Source organism: Lepisma saccharinum, chromosome 26 (genome assembly GCF_977018435.1).
Source record: "Lepisma saccharinum chromosome 26, izLepSacc3.1, whole genome shotgun sequence".
Classification (NCBI taxonomy): domain Eukaryota; kingdom Metazoa; phylum Arthropoda; class Insecta; order Zygentoma; family Lepismatidae; genus Lepisma; species Lepisma saccharinum.
Genome location: NC_139254.1, coordinates 35,418,929 through 35,439,176, shown reverse-complemented (window position 1 = coordinate 35,439,176; position 20,248 = coordinate 35,418,929).

Genomic DNA, 20,248 nt, shown 5'->3' with positions numbered 1-20,248 from the left:
GAGGCAATGCAGTGATCCAGGGACGGAAGAAAAACTCTGCACGTCCGAAAAGGAACAGTCATAGACGATTGGTGAGTACCATTTCTTATATTTCTGGCTACCTACTTCTACTTGTTGTTTTTGCAGTAAAACTTACAACGGCTAAACTTAAATAGTATCAAAATTGTAATTGCCTGGTAAAGTGCAACAGATTTAAAGGTGATTTGAGAACTTCAGCATAAAAAATATTTCTTTGTTGTGGTGGTTTCTTTTTCAGCTACATTTAATATTTTTCAAATAACAGAGTTTTAGTCTACAGGGTGTGCCGTGAATTAAGGATGCACCTCTTGATCATCAATTACGTATAACAATGTGAACATATTTATAATATTGGCAACTTTAGTAACTTAGACATCACAATGACAATTTTTTCTGTTTTCCTCATAATTATCAATTTGAGCTCGATTTAAATCGATGCAAGCTTGGAGATATAATTGGGTTTCCTTCCATCTGTTCGTGGCTTTCCAGATTTATCAAGTCTCAAACACTACCTGTTGCATCAAATAACTTGTTTATTCTTGAGATAGTGCCACTTTTAAGTGCTAGAGGTCCACATTCCTGCAGCATTCGGCGGTGAACATGAGCTACACGTTATTGGTAATGGAAAATATAGGTATACATTTGACACGCGCTGCTCAATACTTAACTACTTGCTGCCATTCTAAACAACTTCCGCTTCTTCCTCTATGTCAGTTACATTTTACATAGGCCTACGTGTAAAGAAAGATGAAAAGGGAAAATACTAGCTCAATGAATACAAAAGTTAGTGACATAAGGTACCCCCTTAATTCAAGCCTACCCTGTATAAGCAATAGAAAAGCTTAATTCACTAGTTTATATACTTTTTTCCTTTTCACTGAACACATGATTGACGTCACAATTTTACATTTTACGATTCGCTTCAATAGTGGCGTGCACAGGACCATTGGTAGGGGTTTTATAGCCTTCCTTGTTTACACGTTTCACAAACTGACGTAAGATATGAAATAGTAAAATATTCCCGTGTCTACTAACGAAAAAGGTACATAAAGTCTCCAAAATATCTGGGACGCTTACTGACTGTTTCTGTGTAATGTATCAGATGAAATGTACAGTCACAGACACTTCTGGGTTGTAATGATTCCATTGAATTTTAATGGGAGTGTTACAACCCAGAAGTGTCCGTGACTGTACAGATACGTTATGTAGAGTGCGTCCATTTCCTTGCGAGACCGAGAGATCGGGAGAAATTTAGCGGGCGGCGCTAGCGGACATACCAACATTTTCGACCTGTAACGTCCCGCTTATTTTTATAGACATATGTTTAGCATGCAGATATTTAGATTAATATTGCAAGACGAACACTAACCTGTGTCATAAGAGTTGTTCAAAGTGATGTCCACCTACATTCAGACATTCCTGGCATCATTTGATGAAATTTTGATTCACACGCATAAGTTCTTTCTTTCTAAAATATAACGATTCAGCTTCTCGTAATGTAAGAACAAGACGTCTAATAGCCTCTCTGCCTGGAGGTGAAACGCCAGAGTATTTCCGAGCAAATTCCCTACACACGTCTCGACACGAGTCTGTTTTCATGTAAGTGTCATACATAAAAATTCTTTGTTCTAACGTGAACTTCGCGGCTGGCATTTCAATCGCCTCACTTACACACAACACACACACACTGCAATTACATAAAGAAGTAACACGGCAAGTAACCAAAAATAATCTTTTTCACACAGTACGAAATTAACGCGCTCTTTGTTCAAAGTCTGCTCCTCACTCCATTCGCAGCTCTGTCCAGGGCACCTGTAGTCGCGAAGGAAAGAAAAACTCAAGCTCGGAGCTTTCAGATTGCAACCAATGCTCACGAAAACCATTGATATTTAACGGTTTTGTCTGCAACGTAATCTTGATACAGTGTTGCAAATTCGAAGCTTTCGTCCATAAAAATAAGCGGGACGTTACTGGTGGAAAATGTCGGCATCTCCCATAGCGTCGCCCGCCACACTTCTCCCGATCTCTCGGCCTCGCAAGGAAATGGACGCACGGTATAATTGCACAAATACACGACATTAAATGTTCACATTACATGTAAGATCAGTTGACTTCCACTTTTTGCAAGCTTTCACCCACCTACCTTCGGCTTTGACTTTAGAATGGATAAGCCTTAACTTCATCGAAAGGGGCGGGGGCTTCCAGGCCCACCACTTCTATCTTTTTGATTATTCAACTCTGAATATATTTATATAAATTGAAAATAAATCACATTGTTTCTTAGGGTGTTCCCAATATTTCCTTTGTTGATAAAATTCAAAAAGGTAACGTCGTACATATTATCGTTGTGGGCCTTTAAGCCCGTCCCCTTTCCTTTGGAGTGTGTTCCGGCATGAATTAATGATTTACTTTACTTCCTGTTTCGGCAACTTTTGGCTAATTGCGAAGATGAGGATGATGAATCTAGGGACAATCAGAGACAGATATGGACTCAAGTCCTATAAACGATTATACTGGCCATGGATACAGGCGCCAGAACCCTGTTAGTCTGCAAAATGCAGTCCAGGGTGTACTACGTGGAAGTGAGGTTGGCATTTGGGTGTCTTAAGAAAGGGTCATCCCATGCCTGTAATGATGGTAATTTTCGTGATTATATTATAATTAATACATAAAACTGCAAGTTAATAAAGAATAGAAATATTGGTGCAACAATAATATGTTTTATTTTAGGTTTAGTGAATCACAATATATGTGTAACGCTCATTCTACAATTGGTTCTTATTTTTTTATTAATGATGATAATTTCTGTAATTATTATGTAACTGCACCTATGTAAACAACAACGAATAATACAATGGCAAAATTGTTTCCTGAATTTTAGTGATAAAATCATGTGTAGCAACCACCCTTCCTCCATCTGAATTAAGTTAGTTTCTTGTACAGCACGAGTAGATCATCTCGAACAACATGATTAATTCGACGTTTTTTCATTCAGATTCCGGATTAAAAAAAAACAACTTAATTTGCGGATAAAGATCTCTGCTCGTAGATCAAACAATTCCTCCTTCGATTTAACGTCTGTTTTGGGCCAGGAGAAAAACTGGTTTCCATTCTCTAAGGGTTGCTTCAACTGTAAGGGAAAGGGGTTGGGCGGGGGTTACAGAGAGGGGAGAAACAGGACTGCGGAGGGGTGAATGGTCTGTGGGGGATGTAACACAGGTCGGGAGGGACGTAGGCACCAGCGGGTTGCTGAAAAAGCAGTCGTTGATGAAAACTCCATACTTCCACCCTTTGACGAGCCAGGTGCAAATGGCTCCCACGGAGCTCCTGGGTGTCACTGAGGTGGTAAACAGTTCTCCTCTGTTGGCGTTCGTGAGAGGCGGGGGAGGCCACCCCTTCTCCCTTCTAAGTTGCCTTAGGAAATAAGCTGTAAGGGAAGGGTTGCAGGGGATGTAGTGGTTGCATGGAAACTCGCACTACTCTCTCGTCTATACTCCACACTGCTCGGTCCTCTGTCGCCTGGAAGCAGTTCGATCTCCTTTCCATTTCTCCAGCGGTTCCAGCGATTCCTCCAGTGACTCGTGGTCCACAATCAGAAAAGCCAGTTGAAAATAGGAAACACTCTATTTTAGGCTATTTAACGTCTCTATTCTACTTCTCTACGTTACAACAAGCACGAATGAGAAAGCGTCATTGCAGTCATTCCGCCATTGCAGTCACGGGAACGAGGAACATTCAAATAATTATTTTATTCATCATCTTATAACATAGGCTGAAAGGAGGTTTTCGGGGCAAGATTAACACTTGACTTTATGTGTGTGGGATATGGGAATGTTGGTTGTGACCCATGGCTCGATTCCCGGTGGGAGCAAAATATCTCGGTGTTGACTAGACATCGTGGGGACAATAGGGGAGTTACATGAATAGAAGAAGTAGCGGGCTCCGGTCTCGAAATCCAGAAAAACAGCGACGATGGGACTCGATGCAAACTCCAGCTGCATAAACCTTGGCTCTCAAAGAAAGGGCAGTTGCCCCAAAAAGTTTGGTTGTAGTTGCTTCAATCACTGATACAAGAAGCCTGCTTACATTTCGGAAGAACAGTCTACATATCAACATATAAAGCTACATTTACACATTTCATGTCTTCCAAACTTACTTTAGTAATCAATGCCTTTTAGATACCACAAACAGGCTCAACGTCTATTAATATTCCCTCTATATGAACAATATTCCTCTCTTAGACCTCAAACTCTTCCGACAGTCCAATTTTCTCTCCTAGTTATGGACATTGTATTCCCAGCTATTAGTCTTAGATAATGAAAATATTATACCTTAATAATCATTACCTAACAACAGAAAGTTTTCACTGAAACTATTTCTATGTACATTTTGCATACTTCTGAAGTATATTTTCCAATTACTTATTGTAATGACTTCCCAAATAAGGCGAAAGTAACATTCTAAATGCTTCTTTGCACAAAAATGTTTCTTTACCCAAAGCTTCTGAATAGATTTCAAGCTGCTGCCAATAGCAATATTATCACTAATTTTCAATAACATAGACACAGATGTTTAGCGTAAATTTATGCTACAGACGTACCATCACATACAGTTGCACCTAGAGATAGTTTGGAAATCTCTTCTAGGAGTACTTGCGATAGACAAATGGCAAATTTGTTTAGTTTCTTCATCTCACTATGTTAATTGCCACAATGAGGATGGATGATATTTATGTGAAATTGACGAGTCTTCCTTTAATTTCTAAGTTCACTTTATGCACAGATTGGCTAATCGGGACTGGACCTACAGTTATGTGTCTTCAACGGGTATCGAACACGAGAGTGCTTGATTGAAATGAAGCAACGGATAATTAAATGAAATTGATTAAGAAACACATATACATTTCTAAAGTACCAAGTTCGCACTAGAATGCTGATGGCCAGATCGTTAGTACCCCATTCAAAATGTTCGGGTACTTGTTATAATACAGGTGCAATGGTGTTTAAATATTACGGAGATCCATGGCCGCATGGACGACACAACCTGTTGTAAAAAATTACAACATTGTCTTCACCTTTGAAGCTGTATTTCCTTGCCTCTTGGTAAATTTAGCGACTTTCATTCTGCGATTTGTTGTTTTGTAGAAGAACCGTAGTGAAAATGTCCTCCACTACAACAGAATTTATGAAATGTTTATTCCCTCAAGCAGTCTTCATAATGTATTTGAGGAAACTTGTTCACTCGCTGCTTCGTAGTTATTACGGAACGACACACTTACACCTCGTTCAAAACATGGCGGCATAATTCCCAGCATGCCTATCGCAAGTTCATGAGATGTTGCCAGGTTGTGGATTATGTACCACACTACACGTTACTTCATAGATAAAATGTACACGTGGGACAACATAAAATCGGGCTCATTACTTAATTGTCGGACAGTATATCTTTACACATTTTGAACATTCAAAATGAAACGCATTAGGAGATGCCCTGGCACCCCCCGTACGCACCCCTATGGCTTACCTCTACATGTTAATCACTACGATGAGGATGAGTGGGAAATCTATTAAACGGTTTTGGAATGAACTCAATGTTCATGCCTTATGTAGGATACGAACCCAGGACGTAGATATCCCAAAGCAACTGGCTACTGAATGTGACACACCACGAGCCACTGGACCACACACCTTCTCTTTCCTGTTTTGTCCATCTGCTAGACTATGTGATTTAATACAGTTTCTCTCTTTAGTTAGTTCTGTATGTATGTTTGTTAGCCCGTTTGAGACGAACCATTTTCTGCAAGTGAAGAAATCTTGTAGCATATGTTAGAACCAAGGGCAAGAAAGATCCTGCGCAGACCCGCGACTCTTGTGCATCACGCAGTGAAGCATGCTTCCTTATGGGCGGAGTTGAACCGGTGGAGGGAAAGTTGCGCGGAGACTTTTGGCCGAAGATTCTATTTCTTGTGGTCTCTCTATATTTTAACACATTTAACAGATAAAAGTCATCCTAAGTTTCTTATCATCTGCCATTGGAAGATGAATTAGAAGCGAGTTTTACGTTACAAGCGATGTTGACGATGTACAATATTTTAAAGACAATAAGTATTACACCGAGAGGAAAATTCATTTTCCACGATAAGCTTTCTGGTGCACATCAATAGCGTTGCTTAAATGCATACTTTATAGTGCAATCAATACACGTTTGAAACAATACGGTATTTGTTTGAATTGTAAACAACGGACACTTGCTCTTGGAAGTAAATATCACAATAGGCGTGGTTCGTGGCTACTTAATATTGCCAGAAACACGTGTAGAGCTTCAGTTTGTTTACACGATATCTCAGAAACTAAATATACATTTCCTCTCTCAAATTGCTTCGTATTAGTTGTTAAAAGAAAAGCGAGTAACACGGCATACCTTTCGGGCTGTATATATTGTCTTAAGTTTCCTGCGGGATTCGCATTGCAATCGCAAATCCTAACAGCACTTTTACGCGAAATGCTTCCGTGTTAGGTACTGCATGCTGAGTTTTTGAAAGTATTTATTCTATCAATAAATGTTAAAGAAAATGCTTCCGTCTAAAGGTGCCTTATTCTCATTCTAATGCTATCATTTCTTGTTATTTAACTTTCGTTGCTCTCGTACCTCTTCATGCTAACCGCGACGATAAAACGGAGTGAGGAACTTAACATTAATAGGATATGCATATAATGGAACATCTATGCTTACCCAGGGTTCGATACTAGAACCCCTTTCTTCTTGAGATAGATGCTAACCACTTCGTCGAACAGACCTATTGTAAACAGATTTTGTGTGCCTCGATGTCACTTAAATATAGGTAAATTTATTTTATTTGTTCATTTGTCCATCGGAAGTCATTTCTTACATTTGTTTTCCTTTTACTCATGATCATTTCGTTATTTTACGTCTCTTTTCTACCTCGTTATATTAATCGTGACAATGGACGGGGAACTGATGAGTCCTCCATATACTATGCAGGATGCGAACCTGCGACCTGTATATCACCTTTCTGTGGTTATAACTTTTTCTAAATCTCTAGATTCATCGCGACGAAGAGGATGGATGATCAGTTCAATGAAATATCGATGCCTTGCCCAGTTTTCGAACGTAGGACCCCTGCTTTCTTGTCATGCAATGTAACCACTGTGCCACAACGGGTGGCATTCCATTCTCTTAACAAACCCTTGGAAAAGGAGATCGGGCTGCCTCTGTGTTCCTTCCGTGCCTCTTGTCGCCATGCTTTCGATCTTCCTCTAGATTACACTCTTTGTGAACGGTTCATGTTTCGAACGGCATACTTCTTGACTTCATAACGAAAGCATTCTTCATGATGCCGTCACTCACATCTTCCGCAATCAATTTTCACCATTATTCGACAATGAAACTCTTTGCTATAAGATTAGTAATAAGGTGAAGCCAAATACTTCTACGTCAGAGTAAAACAATATTACTAGTAAACTAAGGATTACTGTGTATGTAATAGGTATACGTGGATAAGTTGCTAGCTGGACGAAAACTGTCATAGATAGAATGAGAATGTGTAGATAGATTGGTAATTAAGGGATATCTAGTTATAGGTATGTAAAGATAGAGATAGACATAAACGTTACTTATGGTTAGCCATGAAAGTTAGGGATAATAGGGTGTGCTGGTCGCACTCTAAAATTAGGAGTTGTGCAACAGATAGGGTTAAATGAATAGGATAAAAAGTGGAAAGATAGAGAGAGACATAAGTTTCAATTAGGTTTAGGAATTGAAAGTTAGGGATAATAGAGTGTGCAGGTCGCACTCTAAAATTAGGAACTGTGCAACAGATAGGGTTAAGTGAAGAGGATAAAAAAATTAGAGAGAAAGAGAGAGACGTAAGTCTCAGTTAGGTTTAGGAATTGAAATTTAGAGATAATAGGGTGAGCTGTTCACACTCTAAAATTAGGAGTTGTGCAACAGATAGGTTTAAGTGAATAGGATAAAAAATGGAAAGATAGAGAGAGATACATAAGTTTCAATTAGGTTTAGGAATTGAAAGTTAGGGATAATAGAGTGTGCAGGTCGCACTCTAAAATTAGGAGCTGTGCAACAGATAGGTTTAAGTGAATAGGATAGAGAATTTGGAAAAGGGGAGAGAAATGCGTCTCAGTTAGGTTTAGGAATTGAAAGTTAGGGATAATAGGGTGTGCTGGTCGCACTCTAAAATTAGGAGTTGTGCAACAGATAGGGTTAAGTGAATAGGATAAAAATATGGAAAGATAGAGAGAGAGAGACATAAGTTTCAATTAGGTTTAGGAATTGAAAGTTAGGGATAATAGGGTGTGCTGGTCGCACTCTAAAATTAGGAACTGTGCTACAGATAGAGTTAAGTGAATAGGATAAAAAAAGTAGAGAGAAAGAGAGAGACATAAGTCTCAGTTAGGTCTGGAAGGACAGTAAAGTTTGGGAAAATGCTTAACGACATTTACAGAAGAAAATCTTAATGAGAAAGTGGTTACTTCAGATAGTATTAGAAATAATAAGATTGTTTAATATTTTGGATACATGATTTTTCCTGACCACTTTATAAAACTGAAGTACATAAATTACTGCGCGTTAAGATTTGTGTTAGGGGTTCAGAAGTTATGATAGTTAGGTTAGCTTTAGATAGGTTGCAGGTTAGGTTATGTGTAAGTCTCGTAGAGTATAAATTAGTTTGCCGTGTGGTTAAGTAATTGTCTCCATGGCATACAATCTGTAGCCATCGTACTCGTTAACAATCATCACTGCAAGATTTCCAATTTCGATTTCTTGCATTTTGCCTTGTTCCTTGTCATCCTGAGGCTCAGGCATGGGTGTCTACAGAGCTTTCAACTCTTCGGTTACATGCGACAAGTAAAACGAATGAGAGGATAGTGTAGGACATATCAAAGGCAATATGTTGATGAAAAGATATTCATAATTGTAACTGAATTTTGAATTTTGTTTGGTTTATTTTACTTCGCTTTTCTGCCACATTTTGGCTAATCGCGAAGATGATGAAGAGTGATGAGATTGATGAAGCGACACTCACAATGAACACCCATGCCCAGGTTGGGATTTTAATGCATTAGCGTATACTTGATAAAACGGGTATGGTGTAGTTCTAGTGTCAGTTATCTCAGTTCGAAGGTCATGAAATGCATAAAGGCTAATCAGGATTTGGTATAACAAATTGTATGCAACACTGACCATGAAATCTCTGCATTTCACTGGAAATAAAATCGCAAGCATAAACTGACAGGCTGATTGATTCATTTGGTTTATTTTTACTTCCGCTTCTGTAACTCTTGACTAATCGTGAAGATCAGGATGAGTGATGATGTCATGAAATTGATGAATAAATACTCACGAAGAACACCCATGCTCAGGCCACGATTCGAACCCAGGACCCCCATAGTCTCAGCATTCTGTGATAAGCACAGGCTTGACTTATCCTATATGCTTTGGAAATTATTTTACAACCCTAATGTGAACGCAGATGATACGTATTAATGGACGGATGATTGAAAAAATGACGTGAACGTCCATACCCTTCATCTGTTCAAATCAGGGCTTTTAACTTTCGAGATAATTACGTATATCAGTCCAAAGTGTGCATACGTATTCCCCTCCTGCAGGCATCCATGGCCTCCACCGTTGATAGTTTCCATCATCTCTTATTGGTTAGGAATAGCACTGTCATCGAGAGACAAGTGGGAATGGCGAAGAGGTTTGGTGTAAACATGCTGTTACACTCAAACTATCTCCACACACCAGAGAGTTTCCGTGCTACCGCTATTTCTGAGATAGAATATGGGTTCTTATGCTTACTTTAGTGAGTAAGGGGGTCTCCGGCTGCTTAGAGGTGGCTGGAGACCCCATTAGTAAATAAGGGGGTCTCCGGCTGCTTAGAGGCGGCTGGAGATTCCATTAGTAAATAAGGGGGTCTCCGGCTGCTTAGAGGTGGCTGGGGAGCCCATTAGTAAGTAAGGGGGTCTCCGGCTGCTTAGAGGTGGCTGGAGATCCCATAAGTAAATAAGGGGGTCTCCGGCTGCCTAGAGGTGGCTGGGGAGCTCATAGTATGTAAGAGTGGTCTCCGGCTGCCTAGAGGCGGCTGGAGACCCCGTATGGTATAAAGTAATGGTTGTTCTCGGCTGCTGTTCAGTGGCCGAGCCCATAGTAGTTCACCCTCCAAGTCCCCTCTTAGTTCATGGTAGCTCATAGTTTATATTTTCTTTTTTGGTGTGTGTGCGTGCGAGTGTGTGTATGCGTATTTGTGTGTGTGCATGTGAGTGCGAGTGGGCCTCTCTTGTCCCTTTCGGTGTTCACTACGGCGTATTGGGTACCGGGCGCCTCTCTTGCGCGTCACCCTGGAACTCGGGGGAGTCATTCCCACGTGGAGAGGGGTTTCGGAGGGAAGGAGGGCGGAAGGCATGCAGGTACCCCACGTCCCCCTCCGACCTGGGCTCCCCCATTGTCCAGGATCTTCTCTGCATGTCGGTTTTCCCCCTAGGGGAGATTGGGGGTTGAAAGGGGTCTCAGGGGCCCTCGAAGGGGCTTAAGGGACCCTTAAAAGGACCCAAATTGGGCATTAAAGGGCCTAGAAGGCACTTAGGTCTTGATAAGGGAAGCTCAACGAGCCTGGGAGGGAACATCGAAACCCATCAGAGAGTAGAACTCCAGTTCCGCGGGAGCTTGAAAAGAAAGAAAAAAATAGGAAAAAAAGGAAAGAAAAGGATCAGGGCAGAGATCTGCGCCAAATTATGCAGCTATCCAGGAACAAGGAGTGCAAAATACACAGGTAAGTTTTCTAGTACTTTGTGTGGTACAATGTAATGTAATGTAACACGTGTAAAATATGTACCGCTTGAGAAGTTAAACACTTTGCACTTTGCACGTAAGTAGTCCAATTAGATGTTGATTAAGAATTCGAAAATATGCACGTTAGTTATATTTTAGAGTAACATTAGTTCTTAGTTTACAAATATACTGTATTTTGCATGATTTGAATCAACAAAATCAAATTCGATCTTGCAGTATTTCTCAACAAATTTTAGGTTTTGAAAATTCGTAACCATCACGTAGTATAGGATTCTATATAAAGAACACTGAGCGTGATGTAATTTGGCTAGAAATTACAAAGAGAAGATCATAGATATCTTTAAACTAGAAGCCTATATAGAGTATTACATTTTTCAGTAAAACATGCGTTAAAAATAATTTAAAGTTTCTCTTTCAGAGAGATGAGTCCTGCAAGAAGAGAACATCAATGAATACTAAGGACGCCTCGTTCCATCCCAGCTGCTACTGTACACGTCAAGGGAAATATAAACGATTAACGTTTGTAAACAGTGTATGCTTTAGCTTGATTATTTATTGCTGGAGTATTTTTGTAAGGCAAGAAGAAAACATTCACGGTGATTCAAGTATACTCTGTCCCACCTAACTGTAGAGAAGGCAAACGAAAACAAGTTTCTCCGCAAGTAGTGACGCGAGACGGCTCCACTAATGAACATGTGAGAGAAACGGAATTGCATAGAGTGGGGAAAAGCGACTGCCTTCACAGCAGCGTGTACTGCTTCGCTCTGGCCACTCGATTTCTCTCGCTTCTCTGACGCTATGCGCCGCCTTGCTCCCCAGTTAGCTGGGACAGAGTATAGGATAATCTGCGCTGCTGACCTACAACATTACAGTTGCGAAAGCCTTTCATTAACCTTTACCTTTAATTTTTTCCACTGTAATAACTCAACAAAATTAAGCTGTAACATGAGAACTTGAACCATCAACTAAGAAGATACTTTATGTGGAACGAACATATTTCCTTAAATGCGGGTACCAGGGCTATGATCTCAGTGTTGCAAACAGCAAGATCGATTGATTGATTTAGTTTATTTTATTTCACATTACTGTCACTTTTGGCTAATCGTAACGATGAGGATGAGTGATAATTTAATGAAATTGAGGAAGGGACACTCACAAAGACCAACCATGCCCAGGCCGGAATTCGAAACCGGGACTCTGTCAACAGCACGATTAAGTGTTTACGTGCAGACATTTTTGTTATGCGAACGTTATAGAAAATAAAAGAAGCGAGATTTATGTAATGTATATTTTAAAAGTGGCATACGCTGGGTTCAAAACCTCGCATAGAAGCTGCTTTGGCGTTCCCCTAGCTTCTAATAACTACATATCTGAGGAGGTAAAAGTGGGTGGAGGGTGATACTGATCACATCACCTCCATGAAATGGCCGAGATCATAAATGTGTGTGTCCACATACCCTTTATGTGTTCAAAATGGCATTGTGCAATGAGAACTGCATTATACCTTCACTTTGTGCCAATCTTCATCCCCCTCCCCCATATTTATTTAAAATTATCTTGAATACATGCCACTATACTACACAGATTTGCAGCTACCACTAGTGTGTTAAAGGAAATAAATTAAAATAAATTGGTTCACCTACGCATGACTCTCGCAACATAAACTATTTTGTTTTATATGAAAAGTTTCCAAAGTCGGTATTGTCTTAAATTCAATTTAGACGAAATCATTTTTCTTATCGTTTTAGCTCGATAGAAATTCTACAGTGAAATGTAAAGATATCATGTAGCATCTTAACGCCAAAGCATATTCCATGACATATTTCACAGATAGAACAGTTCCATTTATTTTAAAAAAAGTGTCTTTAACTATTCAAACGAGAGGAAAATAAGTTTGCTATGAATCGGTTCAACACACAAATCAAATGGCGCATTCACACTTCGTAGCGCATTCAGTACACGTATCGAAGAATACATTAGTTGTTTGAATTAGATAGAAATGTCTCATTACATACAAAATGTTCCAAAATAGTGTTTACACTTTTTTAACGTTAATAACAGCAACATTAATAACAGCACATATGAACATTTGGTGAACGCATTAAAAAATGACCGCTATTGACAGAAATACATTGTATTTATATACATAAATTACTAAATTAATAAAATAGTCCCCCGTTCGGATCTTCGGGTGGGGACTACTTTGGGAGGTACCTGGAATAAGGATAAGATCTACGTTAGGAATAAGGATATTAAATTAGGCACCTGGAATGTTCTGAGCCTTTACCGGCCTGGGGCATTTCAGTGTACAGTTAATGAGATAGGGAAGTATAAATTAGATGTAGTAGCTGTCCAGGAAGTAAGGTGGCCAGGAGAAGGGAATTGTAAAACTAAAAATTATACTTTTTTCTATGGTGGTACAGAAAATCATAATTTTGGAACAGGCTTTTTCATAAATAATAGAATTATCTCGGCTCTTAAAACAGTAGAATTTATTAATGATAGGATATCATATTCAGTTTTGCAGGGTAGGTGGTGTAAAATTATTTTAATAAACATACATGCACCAACAGAAGATAAAGATGATAATACTAAAGATGATTTTTATACAGAGTTAGAACAGGTCTTTGATAAATTTTCTCAGTATGATATGAAAATTCTGTTAGGTGACTGTAATGCACAGATTGGCAAAGAAGAGACATTTAAACCCACGATTGGTAAAGAAAGTCTTCATGAATTAAGTAATGATAATGGTATAAGATTGATTACTTTTGCAACCTCAAAGAATTTAATTGTGAAAAGTACCACTTTTAAACATAAAGATATCCATAAATATACCTGGTCTTCTCCAGATGGTAAAACTCATAATCAGATAGATCATATTCTCATTGATAAGAGAAGGCATACTAGTATAATTGACGTTCGTACGCATAGAGGTGCGGACTGTGCCAGTGACCATTATTTAGTAATTGCTAAATTAAGAGAAAGACTCTCAGTGTTAAATCATAAGCAACAAAATTTAAAAGTTCTAAAATTTGATACAGGAAAGTTTACTGATGAAAGAATTAAGAAAGATTACCAAATTAAACTGTCAAATAGATTTGATGTTTTGCAGGATTTAAATGATGATGAAAATATAAATGAAACAGATGTAAATAAGAATTGGGAGCACATACGTAATGCAATAGAATCAGCAGCTAAAGAAAGTATAGGATACCATAAACCGAGAAAAAGTAAGCCATGGTTTGATAATGAATGTCATAATCTAATAGAAATAAGAAATCAGGCTAGACTTACGTGGTTAAATAACTCTGATGATACAAATCTAAACAATTATAATAGAATAAAGCGAGAAGTTAACCGCATGTTTAGAAGTAAAAAAAGAGATTACTTGAAAAGCAAAATTAACGAAAATGAAACAAACAGCAAAAATAAAAATATCAGAGATTTATATAAAGGTGTAAATGAGTTTAGAAAGGGGTGGCAACCTAAAGTAAACTTGATAAAAGATAAAGACGGTGATTTTCTTTCTGACCCAAGCGATATTCTAAATAGATGGAAGAACTACTTTAATGACCTTTTAAATGTCCATGTAGGAGATAAATCAGAAGTAAATGAAGTCCACACAGCAGAACCTTTAGTTCCATAACCTAACTTGACTGAAGTTAAAGATGCTATTAAAAGGCTAAAGAATAACAAAGCACCTGGCATTGATTTAATACCAGCTGAGTTAATTAAATATGGTGTAAATTCATTAATATGTCAAATTCATAAATTAATTTGTTTAATATGGAATAAAGAAGAAATCTCTCAACAGTGGAAAGAATCCATAATTGTTCCTGTGTTTAAAAAAGGTGATAAAATGAACTGCAATAATTACCGTGGAATTTCTCTACTCTCAACAACATACAAAATATTATCTAACATTCTTTTAACAAGACTAACCCCATATGCTAATGAAATTATAGGTGATTATCAATGTGGATTTAAATGTAACAGATCAACTACAGATCAAATTTTTCACATCAGACAGACACTTGAAAAAAGTGGGAATATAATCAAAATGTCCATCAGCTATTCATTGATTTAAAAAAAGCACATGATTCTGTCAAAAGAGATAAATTATATAATATATTAGTAGAGTTTGGAATACCTAAGAAGCTTGTTAGTATGATAAAAATATGCACCAGTAAAACAGAAAGTAAAGTTCGTGTGGGTATTAATATGTCTGACAAATTTACAATTCATGATGGGTTAAAACAAGGAGATGCATTATCTCCATTGCTCTTTAATTTTGCCTTAGAATATGCTGTTAGGAAGGTAAAAGAAACTAACGAAGGACTAAAATTAAATGGTGTGACTCAGTTGTTAGCACATGCAGATGATGTAGACTTACTGGGGGATGATGTGAATACAATTAAGAATAATGCTAAAATATTTTTCAAAACTGCTAAAGAGATAGGTTTGGAAGTTAACAAAGAGAAAACTAAATATATGCTTACAGGCCGAAACCAAGTGTTAGGTAATAATCAAAATCTAATTATTGATAACAACTCGTTTGAACCAGTTTCCAAATTCAAATACTTAGGAGTAATATTAACAAATGAAAATTGTATTAAAGAGGAAATAAAAAGTAGGCTTAATTCAGGAAATGCATGTTACTTCTCTCTTCATAAACTTTTGTCTTCTCGTTTAATATCTAAGAAACTAAAAGTTAAAATATACAAAACAGTAATTTTGCCTGTAGTATTATATGGATGTGAAACTTGGTCTCTTACATTGAAAGAGGAACATAAATTGAGAGTATTTGAAAATAAGATCCTTAGGAAAATCTTCGGACCTAAAAGGGATGAGGAGACAGGTGAGTGGAGAAGGTTACATAATTTAGAACTACATAATTTGTATTCATGTCGAGATATTATTAGAATAATTAAATCAAGAAGACTTAGGTGGGCAGGCCATGTGGCACGAATGGGAGAGGAAAGAGGAGTTTACAGGATTCTTGTTGGGAAACCTGATGGTAAAAGACCTGTAGGAAGGCCAAGACGAAGATGGAGGGACAACGTTGAGATGGACCTAAGGGTAATCGGTAGGGATGGAAAAGAATATATAGAACTTGCTCAAGATAGGAAAAGCTGGAAGGCCTGTGTTGCTGCAGCCATGTACCTTCGGGTTTAAGAAGGCTAGGGAGTTAGTTAGTTAATTACTAAATTAAGAGAAAGACTCTCAGTGATAAATTATAAGCAACAAAATCTAAAAGTTCTAAAATTTGATACTGGAAAGTTTACTGATGAAAGAATTAAGAAAGATTACCAAATTAAACTGTCAAATAGATTTGATGTTTTGCAGGATTTAAATGATGATGAAAACATAAATGAAACAGACGTAAATAAGAATTGGGAGCACATACGTAATGCAATAGAATCAGCAGATAAAGAAAGTATAGGATACCATAAACCGAGAAAAAGTAAGCCATGGTTTGATAATGAATGTCATAATCTAATAGAAATAAGAAATCAGGCTAGACTTAGGTGGTTAAATAACTCTGATGATACAAATCTAAACAATTATAATATAATAAAGCGAGAAGTTAACCGCACGTTTAGAAGTAAAAAAAGAGATTACTTGAAAGGCAAAATTAACGAAATTGAAACAAACAGCAAAAATAAAAATATCAGAGATTTATATAAAGGTGTAAATGAGTTTAGAAAGGGGTGGCAACCTAAAGTAAACTTGATAAAAGATAAAGACGGTGATTTTCTTTCTGACCCAAGCGATATTCTAAATAGATGGAAGAACTACTTTAATAACCTTTTAAATGTCCATGTAGGAGATAAATCAGAAGTGAATGAAGTACACACAGCAGAACCTTTAGTTCCAGAACCTAACTTGACTGAAGTTAAAGATGCTATTAAAAGGCTAAAGAATAACAAAGCACCTGGCATTGATTTAATACCAGCTGAGTTAATTAAATATGGTGGAAATTCATTAATATGTCAAATTCATAAATTAATTTGTTTAATATGGAATAAAGAAGAAATCCCTCAACAGTGGAAAGAATCCATAATTGTTCCAGTGTTTAAAAAAGGTGATAAAATGAACTGCAATAATTACCGTGGAATTTCTCTACTCTCAACAACATATAAAATATTATCTATCATTCTTTTAACAAGACTAACCCCATATGCTAATGAAATTATAGGTGATTATCAATGTGGATTTAAACGTAACAGATCAACTACAGATCAATTTTTTTACATCAGACAGACACTTGAAAAAAGTGGGAATATAATCAAAATGTCCATCAGCTATTCATTGATTTAAAAAAAAGCATATGATTCTGTCAAAAGAGATAAATTATATAATATATTAGTAGAGTTTGGAATACCTAAGAAGCTTGTTAGTATGATAAAAATATGCACCAGTGAAACAGAAAGTGAAATTCGTGTGGGTATTAATATGTCTGACAAATTTACAATTCATGATGGGTTAAAACAAGGAGATGCATTATCTCTATTGCTCTTTAATTTTGCCTTAGAATATGCTGTTAGGAAGGTAAAAGAAACTAACGAAGGACTAAAACTAAATGGTGTGACTCAGTTGTTAGCATATGCAGATGATGTAGACTTACTGGGGGATGATGTGAATACAATTAAGAATAATGCTAAAATATTTTTCAAAACTGCTAAAGAGATAGGTTTGGAAGTTAACAAAGAGAAAACTAAATATATGCTTACAGGCCGAAACCAAGTGTTAGGTAATAATCAAAATCTAATTATTGATAACAACTCGTTTGAACCAGTTTCCAAATTCAAATACTTAGGAGTAATATTAACAAATGAAAATTATATTAAAGAGGAAATAAAAAGTAGGCTTAATTCAGGAAATGCATGTTACTTCTCTCTTCATAAACTTTTGTCTTCTCGTTTAATATCTAAGAAACTAAAAGTTAAAATATACAAAACAGTAATTTTGCCTGTAGTATTATATGGATGTGAAACTTGGTCCCTTACATTGAAAGAGGAACACAAATTGAGAGTATTTGAAAATAAGATCCTTAGGAAAATATTTGGACCTAAAAGGGATGAGGACACAGGTGAGTGGAGAAGGTTACATAATTTAGAACTACATAATTTGTATTCATGTCGAGATATTATTAGAATAATTAAATCAAGAAGACTTAGGTGGGCAGGCCATGTGGCACGAATGGGAGAGGAAAGAGGAGTTTACAGGATTCTTGTTGGGAAACCTGATGGTAAAAGACCTGTAGGAAGGCCAAGACGAAGATGGAGGGACAACGTTGAGATGGACCTAAGGGAAATCGGCAGGAATGGAAAAGAGTATATAGATCTTGCTCAAGATAGGAAAAGATGGAAGGCCTGTGTTGCTGCAGCCATGAAGCTTCGGGTTTAAGAAGGCTAGAGAGTTAGTTAATTAGTTAGTTTATATACATAAATACATAAATAATACATAAGATAGTAATGCTACAGTCTAAATTCGTGAGGTACGCCACTTACAACGAAAGAGGCATATATCCCCGATATGAATCATGCAGTTCCCTCTGTAAACACCACAACCTGCATTCTCTCAGCAAAAGAAGGAAGATGCAATTGCTCTGTTCCTTAAACAAAATCATAAACAATAATATTCAAGTGCAACATCTTCTAGAACAAATACACATACGTGTTCCTATTTCCAAGATACGACCCAAAGAGGGCCTCTTTTACTGTAGTAACAGAAGATCGAACATTATCACCTATCAGGAGAATGTGTGAACTGTACAACAGATGTTCCGAAAGGGAACCAAAATTACATATATTTCACATGCCTATTGGGACATTCAAAAATGTTATTCAAGAAATGGAAGAATAAATGTCAACAATGTAAACATAAATGCAATTTTTGTAAATATATATTTCTTTCGTAGTTTATACTCAATTACATATATGTACGTACTTTCTAGAGTGTCCATTATCTACAGGTCCTTTATTAGACACATAATTAATATATTTCTTTATGGTAAATAACTTATATCTTTGATTTATACAGTGTTTATTTTAATTCCATATTTTATGTAATTTATAATATATTAGTATCTCATATATATATATATATATATATATATATATATATATATATATATATATATATATTGTACATGGTGTTAAAGATCTGAAATACTGAGTGTAAAGATAAATACGTTGTGCATTGTACTTAATAATTGAAATATTGTATTCATGTAGGCTATTTTTGTACATATTAGTTAGATATTTTATTCCACTCTCTTCAATTAACATGTATTATTATAACTCGGTTTGTTAACTGTTGTATACACATATAATTTAGCGTTGACATGTTTAATGTTTATTTACATTTCTGCACAATAATATTTCTTATCAAACTGTAAATTTACAAACTCAAAGCAAGAAATGTAGAACACTGTAATTGGGAATTCGCCTGTTGTGTTTAATAATAAATAAGTAAATAAATAGATAAATAAAATAAACTCTCATATTATTCGATATTTAATTAACTTCAGTTGGGGGACGAAATGTCTGACTGGGAGGTGCTCCTCCTCTGGCTTCGTCATTGCTGGGGGTAAAGGCGGGCCAGGGTCGTGGTGCTAATCACATCAACCCCATATTCGGACGTGGTCTAGACATTCCAGTGCCCTAACTCCACAACCCGTATGCGTCTTCATAGCGTAGCGCAAAGCACAGGAGCAATTTACTTTACCATATCTAGTCTTGTTGAAACAGAGAGCTTTTTTTGTATAAACTGATATCGTTAATGTGAAACAGAGCTATTTCATGTAGTAACAATGGCAAGCGACCAAAACTTACAATAAGTTTTGCCACCGCTGGCGGACCTACGACAATTGGAATGCCAATGCAGGTTGATAATAACTTTTACTTGCCCGACCCTGTGACCGAGTGGTTAGCGCATCGCGCTGCGACGCCAAGTGCCCCGGGTTCGAATCCCGGTCGGGTTTGTGAATGTCCATTTTCATCCATTTCATCATTTCATCACTCATCCCCATCTTCGCAAATTAGCCAAGAGGCACAAAACGCGAAGTAAAATAAACTAAATCAATCAATAACTTTTTCTTATTCCATCATTTATTGTCTATGCAACGAGCAAACACATAACGTTACTTCAGTTTTTAAAGCTCGTTTGCAGCAACAGAGATCAGATATTACTTGGTAATGATTTCCTATAAGATTACGTTAGACTTTATTGAAAAATCATTTTTACCAATGCCCATTCTTGCTACAGGAAAACTCGTCTTCCATTATTTTTTTCTTCTGTTTTGAGCTACCGCGATTGATGTAGCTGGTGGTTTCATTTTATTTATTTATTTACGACTTTGTTTACATGGCGAAGTTAAGGCATTAAT